General features: G+C 39.8%; 1 protein-coding gene across 3 annotated transcripts in view; it reads left to right on the top strand.

The window, feature by feature from the left end:
* Window positions 1-301: 301 nt before the first annotated feature.
* LOC143036364 (protein mono-ADP-ribosyltransferase PARP3-like) overlaps window positions 302-12,910 on the top strand; it is a 34,287-nt gene continuing 21,678 nt past the window's right edge. The window contains exons 1-3 of one of the 3 annotated variants that reach the window (XM_076203613.1): window positions 302-425; window positions 8,266-8,394; window positions 12,818-12,895. The gene's annotated coding sequence lies outside the window, so the exon portion shown is untranslated. The remainder of the gene's footprint in view (window positions 426-8,265; window positions 8,395-12,817; window positions 12,896-12,910) is intronic. The other 2 variants (XM_076203614.1, XM_076203615.1) reach the window with 2 other exon arrangements.

The raw sequence follows: 12,910 nt of genomic DNA on the forward strand, positions 1-12,910 counted from the left end.
ATAATGGAAATAAGTACATATTTATAAAGATACATGATGCTTTGTGATGCCATTATACGTTTCAGGGTTCGATGCGTTCCCTGCTGTTCACAGGTACGTAGTTTTGTAGTGTTGAAAGTTGTATATAAGTTCACACAGAGTATCCCAGTATTAACTCGGTGGGACGGTCACCTAGATTAACATATACCGTCAACATTCGTGTTAAAAGAGATGGGAAATCTGTCGGAAGTCATAGTATTCTCCACAGTGACTGCGCATCATGCGACTGACCGGATGGGACGAGACGAGTGCAGGAAAAACCACGTCGGCTGGAACCGGCTAGGACGCGACAGACACATGAGAAAAATCTTCGCGCAATAGTGCATTGGCTGTCACCTGTAACGAAGTGACATCAGGCTTTCTTACGAACCCACCCTTGATAAAAGGTTAGTCCTTGCTTAGAGAAAAGTAAGTTTTCTTTGTTTATCTAGTTTGTATGTACTGCATGTCTGTTGACGGCCTTGCAAGCATTAATGGCTTCGCAGTATAGTATTGCGAGACGTGCGGCAGCAAGGCCTATAGATGTTCAACCAAACTTGGGTTACTGGTCGGAATTGCACCCTCTGATTTCTCTTTTTTTTTTTAAGATAAAGTATTTTATTTCATCGTCGTTATCCGACACCTGTATGGTTGGGAACAAGTGATTGCGCTGAAGAGATGGAGTCGGTAGCAAGTAAAGGAGAAATCATGAGAGGGTACCAAGTGGGTGCTTTAGTAGAAATTAAAAGTTGTCGGTTTTGTTTCATGGGGGATTACTCTCCGATCATAGAAATATACTAAGTGACTCTTGTCTGCAAGGGTGTCTCAATTCCCTAAAATATTACCTGTATAAATCTCTCTCCTGCAAAATCGAGACTGGGATCAGGGTTCGTGTCGCCACCATGAAATTTCAGTCAAGTGTTTGCATGACGGAAGAATGTCGCGCGGTGGTTTCTACTCGAAAGCGTTATTCTGAAATGCAAAGTGTTTGACGTCATTGTTGGCGGGTGGAGATGCTGCTGTTACGTGTGGTAGCCTTAAACGTGATAACAAATCAAAGTGGGCAGCTTGTGAGGCACACTTCACCAAAGATCGAGTATAGTACCCAACAGATGACCTATGAGTGTCAAAGAACAGGGCTGTTAGTGAGCGTTTGTTTGTAGTGACGTGTGTATGTGTGCGTGTTTGTCTGTATTTGTTTATTCGTTCTATTATCTATATGTTTATATATGTAAATACGTACACATAAAGGTTGCGGGCTATTGGCACACTTTTCGGGTTATTGGCAATGCAGTGAGGTACAGCACAGGAGTGGATCAGGTGATTTCAGCCCAAGGTGATTTCGGCCCGGTGATTTCGGTCCAGCGAAAATAACCTTTTAAGGGGACCCCCACCCCCAGATTTAAGAAAAAATCGAAGAAAATTGTTTTATTGCATAAATACAGAGTAAGGATCTTGCTCTAGATGCTGGTAAAGTGTTTTTATCGTACCGCCATTTTTAAAGGGTTTAAAGGGCCTACCCTCCCTCCCCCCGGCAGCCACATGCTGCGCACGACCATTGTTTACATACGTTTTGACCATATCTTACTCCATTTTCTTGCGTTTGATGCACTCATACAGTTTTCTCTTACGTCCGGCATGCAGAGATATTTGAAGATATTAGCCTTTCCTAAGCTATCCAAACAAAAGGCACACTTGCAGACGATAAGAACGTCTACATTGGCAACTCAAGGGGAGAAAGAAAGAACCCCAGCATCAACTTTGTTATCACCACCTCCGCCACCACCACTACTACTCCCTCCAGCAGCTCTCTCCCTGCCATCTACATCCACATCCTCAGCACCTAATCCTCTGTCCTCTACACCTATATCAGACACATTGTCTCTACGCAAACAACTGTTTGCTAACAAGTGGCTACAAGGATGCCTCCTTGTTGCAACACCTTGGGTTTAGAGTCTCAAACCTCGCAGTGATATCCCTGATGCAGCAAGAGCCTGTTCCAACACCAGAAAGGAAACCCAAGAAAAGAGAGCTGAATCCCAGCAATCAGGCTACCTTGCTGGGTCATTCTAGACCAAGAACTCAAACTTTGCGACAAAGAGTGAGGTGGCGGCTTATGAGACCCTCACTTTGAGTGAATAATATCCTACACTGTAGGAGGGTACAAAGTGCCTGAGTTACTTGAAAGATGCAAAATCATCATGATAATACAATGGAACCTGTTTTCAATGGGCCTTAGGAGGTCCAATGTAAAATTTAGTCAAACTAAGGAAAAAAATAAAAAATTAACACTTGTTTCTGAAAAATTTAAGTTTTGGATGCACAAAGTCTATCTCCTCCCTCAGTTTTCAACCGATCTTTGCATATGAGGTCTCTATTGATAGCTAGATAAATGACAAAAAATGAAATAGAGAGCTTTTTTGCATACGTTAAATAGAATTTTTTAAATAACGTGTCAAATCAAAATTTTGCGTTTTTTTTATAATTTTTTTTCCTCGGCGTTCAACAGAGATATTAAAAAAAATCTATTTTGTTTTTCTATATATGTAGAAGATTCTTTTGCTATAAAATGAAAGACATTGAATAAAATTGTAAGAGGAGATAGGATTTGAAAGAAGCCCAAAAATATGGTATTTTTTACGTTTTTTATTAAAAAAAAACTACTGGTCAAATCTGAATAAAATTCAAGCTGTGAAGGTTTCCTCAGACCTAGAAAAAATCAGCAGAAAAAATCAGCAGGATCCTCCAGAAAAAAAAAAAAAAATTGGGTGGGGAGTCCCCTTAAGCTTGAAGGCTTGGTGGCAGTAGACTGGAAGTGAGCATTAAGGGAGAGCGAATGAAGGAAGTGGATAGTTTTAGATACTTGGGTGCAAATGTGGCAGGAAAAGGTGGAGGTAATGTAGATTGAGAGAAGCGAGTAAATACCTTGGTGGATTAAAAAGTGTAATGAGAAATAGACATTTGGGAATGGATACTAAGAGGAGACTGTATAAAGGAGTGATTGTGCCAACAGCACTGTATGGGGTAGAAACATGGAACATAAGAGAGGAGGAGAGAAGGAGTTTGAATGTGTTTGAGATGAGGTGTTCGAGAAGTATGATGGGGGTTACTAGGCTAGATAGAGTTTGAGAAATGAGGAGGTGAGGATGAGAACAGGGTTGGAAAGGGAGGTGGGAGATAGGGTTGATGAAAGAATATTAGGATGGTTTGGACACATAGAAAGAATGAGTGAAGAAAGACTAGTAAAAGAGGTATGGAAGGCAGATGTGGAAGAAGTGAACATGAGGGGACGTCCTAGAATGAGGTGGATGGATGGGGTGTAGGGGGCGTTGGGGAAGTGGGGAATGTCTGTGGAGGGAGGAAGGGAGTGGACAGAAGACAGGGGTGAATGGAGCGTGGTTGTAGATGGCTGAGGTTATGATGCCTAAGGTGGCAGGGGCGGGGGGTTGGGGGTGAGGTAATATGTGTGAGCAAAATTTGACGCAGCCCAAAGGGATTTCTCCCCGTCTTCTCCTTTTATGCATGGGGGGACGGAGAGGGGGAGTCGCCGATTTAATGAAGCGGCCTTGCTGTGGATGTGCTGTGTCTTGCGACACTGTTTCTGACCCAGGGCAGTGGGCAAGGTGCAGGGATGACCCGTCATCCAGGAGGTGCTAAGATAAGAGGGAGGGTGGAACGTATTCAGGGTTGGAATGGGTGGGAATTATTTTATGCCTTTTCCTTTTTGGCTATATCCCTTGTAATGGGGGAAAAGCCTTGGTATATGTATGTATGTATGTGCAAAAATATTGTTACTCGTACTTGATATGATATTTAAGTATTTTTCTAATTCTTTTAATAATATATATTTTTTCAATAATAAGTAAATAATAATAGCAACATTTGGAGGACTGGCCGAAACGTCCTACCCTGCAGAGTTCTGGCCGCAACATCTGTGGCTGAAACATTCTACATTCGATGCACTTCTCTCCTGCATGTTCACTAATGATGTTGAACTTCTAGGTTGGGTTTAGAAAAAAAAATGCACTATCTTGGCGTTAAATATATCTTGACATTAAACATCATGGTAACACAGAGCGTTACCATGACATTTAACATCAAAATAAACTAACGCCAGAATTAGTTTTTTGAACAACCCTAGACTCCTTGTTATATCATGTTATCAATGTTAGGCAACTTTTTTGGGCACTAATTACACTATTTACCTTAGTCCACACATGAAAGTTGTATAATTTAAATTTAAATTATTTGTTTTATAAATTTTATTTCGTTTTCACACAGTATGTGCAAAAAATATTGTTACTTGAAATGATATATAAGTAGTTTTTAACATTCTCTTTATATTTTCTTTCAATGATAAATAAACAATGATAAACATTTGGAGGACTGCTATTATTATCTATCTATTATTGAAAGAAAATATATTTTTAAAAGATTAATATATCACCGGCGATTTCGGCCCAGAAAAACCCTGGGCCGAAATCACCCGTAGCCCACCCATTCAAAATAGTCAATATTATGAAGCGGATTAGAAGAACGTCACTTTGAACCGCGTCATCCATTCATAATTAATCCATCTCTCGCTCTTCCACATGCATCCGAGTTTCCCCAACCCCATCCATCCACCCACACTGTATCCTCCTGTCAAACTTACGTTATCCACTTTTCCTATCCACTCTCTCTCTCATTGTGGACTTTGGTTTTAACAGTTCACACGCACACTGAAAACCAAGCAACGTGTAACTTTATGCAGACTGACAGTACGAGGGAATTTTGTCAGGATGAATTATTATTGGAACATGTTTTCCTTGCTAGGGAAGATTCACTCGCGACTTCATGCGTTTATTAGAATCACATCTACACTTTCTCACTCCCTCACCCAACCCCGTCCTTGTGGGGTTACTGCAGGACCACCGGTCTAACCCATAGGGAACGATGCAGTCTCTATCTACGTCCTCACGGTGGCTTCATCCAGTTTAGTAAGGTTTGAAGGGAGAAAAGTACATGGGTTTCACTACCACTGCCTTTGATGGACAGCCAATACCATCCCGCATGAGAGCTTAGAGCTTGCATGTGGCCCGTGCACTGGGTAATGCTGTGAACATACACACACACTGGATGGCGCTGCGGTTAGTTTCCGGCCGCCAGTACAGCGGTCCGGGTTCGAATCCCGGCCAGGGCTTAAAAATTCTGTATCGCTGCACTGAGAGTCGTTACTCCAACCCTTGTGGGCGGGGAGTTTGGTGTGCATGTAATTACGGTCACAGCATTACCCAGGGATCGGTCATATATGAGCTTTGAGCTCTTTCGCGAGGGAAATAACTGTAGATCACGAGTATAACACGTGATCTAATATAGAATTTCACACACACACACACAAAACTATTAAGAAGAATCGAAACAATAGGTGTACAATGACAATTACTGGAATGGATGGAAGATTTCTTGCATGGGAGAAAAATTATAGTGGTGCTCAGAGATAGAAACTCGACCTGGGAAGAAATGTTAAGTGGAGTCCCACAGGGTTCAGTATTGACACCGATAATGTTTCCTAAATATATGTGTATATATATATATATATATATATATATATATATATATACATATATATATCACTTAGACAAAATGTTGTAGCACATTTGTAAATACTGTAATAATCACGAAGAACCCACATTCGGAATAAAAGGAAACGTTAGTAGAAAGTGTGACTTCTATATTTTGGCTTATAGCTATAGCCCTCTTCAGGAAAGTACTTTCCTGAAGAGGGCTATAGCTATTAGTCGAAATATAGAAAGTTACACTTTCTTCTAAAGTTTCCTTTTATTCCGACTGTGGGTTCTTCCTGATTATATATATATATATATATATATATATATATATATATATATATATATATATATATATATATATATATATATATATATATATATATATATATATATATATATATATATAAATGACATGGATTAAGGTGTAGACTGGTACATGAAATTATTTGCACACGACGCAAGACTATGAAAAAAAGTACGGAAAAAGAATGAATCGCTACAGAGAGACCTGGTCAAGTTATGGGAATGGAGTCAGAAGAGGGAAGCGAACTTCAGCACTAAGAAATGTAGTATAATGGAATTTGGAAGAAAAAAAAAGAATATCAGGAGAATACAAAATCGGTACAAAGGATGTAAAGTTAGTTCCGAAAGAGTTATTATCACCACAGACATGTCACCAGACAAGCATATTAACAAAATAGCCAGAGAAACCTACAATTTACTGAAATCAATAAAGGTGGCTTTTAATTACTTGGATGGAGTAATGATAAAAAAAAAATATATTATTCACACTGATAAGACCAAGATTGGAGTACGCCGCGATACTATGGACACCGAGTACAAAAAAAGAATATAAAGAAATTAGAAGAAAAAAAAATCCAAAGAGCAGCGACAAAGATGGCCCCAACATTTTCAAAATTGACATACGAACAAAGATTGTCTAAACTGGAACTACCAACCCTGGAACAAAGAAGAGAAAGAGGAGATCTATTGGCCATTTATAGAATCATGAAGACTTATTAAAGTGTGATAAAAGAAAAACAAGGGGACATGAAAGGGAAACTCAAAAAGAATAGTTATATAAAAGATAAAAAAAATAAACACAATTTGGTGGATGACTGTAACAAATTTGAAGAAACAATAGTGTGAGAAAACACCATACAAGATTTAGAAAGAACAAACTAGACAGATGCTGTGAGATACAAAGAAGGATCACTACGAGCGTAGCTCCCCTTCCTGCATAATACAACTAGGTAAAATACACACACACCAACGCACAAACACACCAGTACACACAAACATACATGCAAACAAACACAAGCAAAATACACACAAGGTAAATACGCACAAATACACAAACTCGCAAATATACAAGCAACCCCTTGCACACCCAAGTTGGAATTCCGGCTCGTATCTCTTTTTAGTGGTAAAAATGAAAACATTACCTATAGGAGATAATGTAAATATTGTTGAAACAGAATATATGAATTTTATTTTTTGGTGGATAATTAACATCGTTACGGGAATGACTATGATATTTGATTATGCTTTGAAAAGGTTAAGGATCAGCCGTGGGTACCTGCTAGTGGTCGTCCTTTAAATTGGACGACAGAGAGAACGCTCTCCCTCCTGCCTATTTTCAAAACCCTGCTTCTGACCCAGGGCAGTGGACAGGATTCAGGGACGACCCGTCATCCTGAGGATGTCAAGAAAAGAGGGAGGTAGCTAAATCAAAAGGGAATTACCCACTTCCACCCACCACCCTCTCGTCTTGGCTCCTCATGGATGACGAGTTATCCCTGTATTCCGTCCACTGCCCTGGGTCAGAAACAATGCAGTAAGACACAGCACATCCACAGCAACCCAGCTTCACTTGGTTTTACTCTGATCTAAATATCATTATCATGTCACTTCTCCACTCTTCCAATGTGGGAATCTCCAGTTTTGTTTTGGTTTGTCATTTTCAGTCTTTCCTTGTATGTCTTGTCATTTAGTTTCGAGATCACCTGGGCTGCCACCCTTTGATTTATTTTCTTTGTATCTTACTTTGTGTGTGATGACCACATCACTGTCTGGGACAAATCAGGTTTTCAATTACTTTTTTCATTGTATTCTTCCATGTAGTGAAATATCACTCATGTGCGTATGTAAAGTGGATACTTGAATATTAGGACTTGACAGATTATCTGTGAAATTTAGACCTGTTATTATTCCCATTATTCAAAGTGTCATGTCTCTTCAGACATAAAGAAGATGCCACTAGGCAAACTCAGCAAGTCACAAATTGCCAAAGGCCTTGAGTGTCTTCTGGACATAGAAGAAGCTATAAAAAATAAGAAGGTAGGTCTCTCTCTCTCTCTCTCTGTCTCTCTCTTCTCTCTCTCTCTCTCTCTCTCTCTCTCTCTCTCTCTCTCTCTCTCTCTCTCTCTCTTCTCTCTCTCTCTCTCTCTCTCTCTCTCTCTCTCTCTCTCTCTCTCTCTCTCTCTCTCTCTCTTTCTCAAAGGGCAGTTATGCCTTCACTGAGCCCAATCCCCATTATGGTGTATGTGTGTATGTGTTTATGAGGGCAAACCTAGCCACCTCAGTTTGCAAGTAATACATACATATACCAGTACATGTATGTATAATGGAATCTATACATTATTATACTTTATACTGAAATTTTAAGAGTCGGCTCTAAAAACAAAATGATTTACAGGGACAGCAAGAGCTAAAAGACCTCTCTTCTCTTTACTATACCAATGTTCCCCAAGATTGTGGACGCAAAGCTCCGCCAATCATTGACACCCTCGAAATTGTTCAACAGAAGAAGGAACTGTTGGTGAATGTAAGTGACATAGAACTTACCCTTAGTATTCAAAAGATCAAGGCAAGTGTTGAAATTTCTTGTTATAATTCATATGGGGGGATGGAGAGGGGGGTTACCGATTTAATGAAGCGGCCTTGCTGTGGATGTGCTGTGTCTTGCGACACTGCCTCTGACCCAGGGCAGTGGACTAGGTGCAGGGATGACCCATCATCTGGGAGGTGCTAAGATAAGAGGGAGGGTGGAGGGGGATGGAGTGTATTTAGGGATGGAATGGGTGGGAATGGATTTATGCCTTTTTCTTTTTGGCTACCTCCCTTGTAAGGGGGAAAAAGCTTTGGTATGTATTTGTATGTATAATTCATATCCCATATTATCAGTAATTTTCATTCCTGTTTCTATTATATATATATATATTTTTTTAATCTTTTTAGAAAGAGACTGAGGAAATTGAGAATCCACTGGATGAAAAGTATGATCAGTTGGGATGTATTGTGGAGGTTGTACCAAAGTCAGGGAAGTAATGATAGTGAACAAAATATCACAATAGGATGTAATGATAATGGAGGAGAAAATGTCACGGTAGGATATGTCAGTGGAGGACAAAATATAATTTTAGGATGGGATACTGGACAGAATGTAAATACAGGCCAAAATATCAGTGTAGAGTATAGCATTAATGTAGAACAATGTGCCAGTATAGGACAAAATATAATTTTAGGATATAATGTCGGTAGAGGACGAAATGTTACATTAGGATGTAATGTCACAGGACAAAATGTCGCAATGGAATGTAATGACAGTGGGGGACAAAAGATCACGATAGGAAGTAATGATAGTGAAGGACAAAATATCATGATAGGATGTAATGATAATGGAGGAGAAAATGTCACGGTAGGATATAATGTCACTGGAGGACAAAATATAATTTTAGGAAGGGATGCCGGACATAATGTCAACGAACGACGGGAGGCCGGCGTGAATCACGGTGACGTAGGGGGAAAAAATGTACAAAAGAGATCGGATGACTGTGATTGACCAGATGTCCGTGATGGGGGAAATGTTAATTTTGATGGGAGAAATATTAATGAGGCATTGAATGTCAATGAAGGACCAAATAATAATATAGAGCAAGGTATAAATAAAAAAAACAAAATTATAATGTACATACATACATACATATACCAAGGCTCTTTTCCCCCTTACTAGGGAGGTAGCCAAAAAGGACAAGGCATAAAATCATTCCCACCCTTTCCATCCCCGAAAACACTCCACGCCCCTCCACCCTCCCTCCCATCTTAGCACCTCCTGAATGACGGGTCATCCCTGCACCCTGTCCATTGCCCTGGGTCAGAAGCAGTGTCGCAGGACACAGCACATCCACAGCAAGGCCGCTTCCTAAAATCGGTGACCCCCCCCCTCCCCGTCCCCCCTACATAAAGGAGAGGACGGGGAGAAATCCCTTTGGGCTGCGTCAAAATTTTTGCTCACACACACTACCTCACCCCCCATTCCTCCGTCCAATCCACCTCATGCATCACAACATTTTCCATATACAACCATTCTCCATTCACCCCTGTCTTCTGTCCTCTCCCGTCCTTCCTCAACGGACATTCCCCTCTTCACCAAAGCCCCCTTCACCCCATCCATCCATCTCATCCTAGGACGTCCCCTCATGTTCACTCCCTCCACATCTGCCTTCCATACCTCCTTTACTAGTCTTTCTTCACTCATTCTTTTCATGTGTCCAAACCATCCCAATATTCTTTCATCAACCCTATCTCCCAGCTCCCTTGCCACTCCCTTGCACATAGGTAAAAATAACAGCAAGTACGATTACAAGCTATTTGGAAATTCGTTAACAAAAGTGGATCGTGAAAAAGATCTCAGCGTAATTATCAGTAACGACCTCAAATCATCCAAACAGTGTATTTCAGCCTCTGAGAAAGCAAATAAGATTCTGGGACTGATTGCGCGATCTTTTGATTTCAAAAGTCCATCACTTATTAACAAGCTATATAAATCGTTAGTTCGTCCACATTTGGAATATGCTGTTTCCGTATGGTCACCGAATCTCATTAAAGACATTGACAGACTGGAAAAAGTACAACAGCGAGCCACAAAACTGATTCCAAATATCAAAAACAAATCATACAAAAATTGACTAAAACACATGAATCTGTTTTCCCTAAAAAAACATAGATTCAGAGATGACTTGATACAGGTCTTTAGCGCAATGGGTTAGGCATAATTACTATGTCTTGGTGTTATATGTTGAGTGTGACGGAAAAAGGAAGGGGGTATGAATTAGAGTGGTTGTTGGGGGGGGGGGTTCGGGAACCAGGGAACGTGAGTAATTGGTTAATTGTTAGGAAAATATCACCGGCGACTACACTTACAAATACGTGAGCGTAAGTGGGAGAGTGCAAGATCTAAGGAATAACAGATCTAACCACTTCCGACCGAATTTCGAGGGAGTTGGCGCAGCGGACCCGTGAACGTCTCCTGGCTGTTCAAAGTGGGGTTCGCGGGTCCTATAGCTGTCATTTGAAGCTGGTGCGTCGTTCGGGTATGTTGTTGCCTTCGCTCGCACCGCTCCACGCAATTAGTTATATTCTGACAAATATTATACAAAATATATATATAAGATATTATAGTTCCTGTCTATATATATATGAATATATAGTATATGATATATAATATAAAATATTATAGTTCCTGTCTTCCTTGGCGTTACACAGTTTTCTTCAGCGTTTCACAAAGAGAAAACGGACCCAGCCTAATGACGTCAGAAGCTGTGCACAATAATTCAAACGGTCTGACTTTTTTTTTTAGACCTTGGGAGAGTGCTTCTCGAAGGCGGGAGTTGGTGTGGAATGGCTGTTATCGCTGATATTACTGCCCAATCACTTACATACACCAAGGCTTTCCCCGCTCTCATGGGATATACCCAGGTAGGGGAGGGCTTACATAAACTCCCACCAATTTTATCCCCATGTGTACCACACATTTCTCCCACCCTTCCTCTAATGTGATCATAAACGGTCACCATTTATAACAGCAGCATTGGGTGTACAGTTATTAAGGAAGATCATACATGATTTTCTGTGTACGACACATGCAGTCCGCCATAAAATACATAATATATAGATAATAAATAAACGCTTTGTAAAGCGTATGCAAGTAAAAGTATATACAATTAGATTCCGCTATACGATGGTAATCCATGGATCTGGTAAATTATTTACAATGTACTGTATTAATAATAATGAATGTATACAATGATTTGATGAAGATAAATAACATTATGTACACTTGAACCTATGTACACTTAGGGGACACTGCAGCAGATGTGGCGTGTTGCCACAAATGTCACTTCGAACCGCGTCATCCTTTCATCCGTTCATAATCCATCTCTCGCTCTTCCACATGCATCCGGGTTTCCCCCACCCCATCCATCCACCCACACTGTATCCTCCTGTCAAATTTACGTTATCCACTTTTCCTATTCACTCTCTCTCATTGTGGACTGCTAGTCTTTGGTTTTAACAGTTCACACGCACACTGAAAAACCAAGCAACTACTAAATTTATGCAGACTGACAGTACGAGGGAATTTTGTCAGGATAAATTATTATTGGAACATGTTTTCCTGGTGCCATATACATAAAACTTTTTTGTTAGCCTTAACAATCTCTGCTAGCTAACAGAAAACCACTAAAAGTTATGCCCCAATGCTTAACTAACAAATGTTAGCTAGTAAACAGTCAAAGCCCGTTAATTAAACAATGCTGAAGTTAGCAGCTTATGAACATGTAATTGAACATATTATTAAAAATTTCACGCATAAAACAGTGTTATTAATGCAGTTGTTCAAAATTTATTAATAGAGTATCATGATAGCACATAAATATCGTATGTGTGTTTTTTAGTTCTTATTAACCAACGACAGACAGTTTTGGACGAAGGCGCATCGCACCGTATGTTTGAAAACATTGTACAGGAAAAAAATACAAATTATATTATTTTATAAACTATATTTGTTTCAATTCATTTTATCTTTCACTTTTGATTATAAGTGGAATGAAAACTTGGTAGTAGAGAGAGAGCACTGCAACAGCAATCTCACCTTCATGATACCTCACTCAGCCACTGGTCTACTGCAATATAAATTAATGTACAATAATTTAGTAGTTTAGAAACTAAGAATGGCACCAATCACAAATATTTATGCACAGTACTGCATCTCTGAGCAAGGGTAGTTAAGTACAGTACTGTACTGTACTTAAACCTTTATTAATTTAGTGAACATATATTGTAATGTATACAGTATACTGTATTGTGCAGTATACAGCACAGTATATTCATAAGAATTGATAAGGATAAGTAGCAAATACCTGAAATGAAAACTGGCAATGTAATATCGAAATGGATGTCCGTTACAGCCAGCCGGTCTACCAGGAGTAGGAGGTATCTCTGCTTCACCTGGCTCTTCTTCTTCATCTGCACCTAGTACGTCTGTGGTAAGTGCCAAACAC

This window comes from Oratosquilla oratoria, chromosome 20 (assembly GCF_046742065.1).
Source record: "Oratosquilla oratoria isolate Oo_2021 chromosome 20, ASM4674206v1, whole genome shotgun sequence".
Classification (NCBI taxonomy): Eukaryota; Metazoa; Arthropoda; class Malacostraca; order Stomatopoda; family Squillidae; genus Oratosquilla; species Oratosquilla oratoria.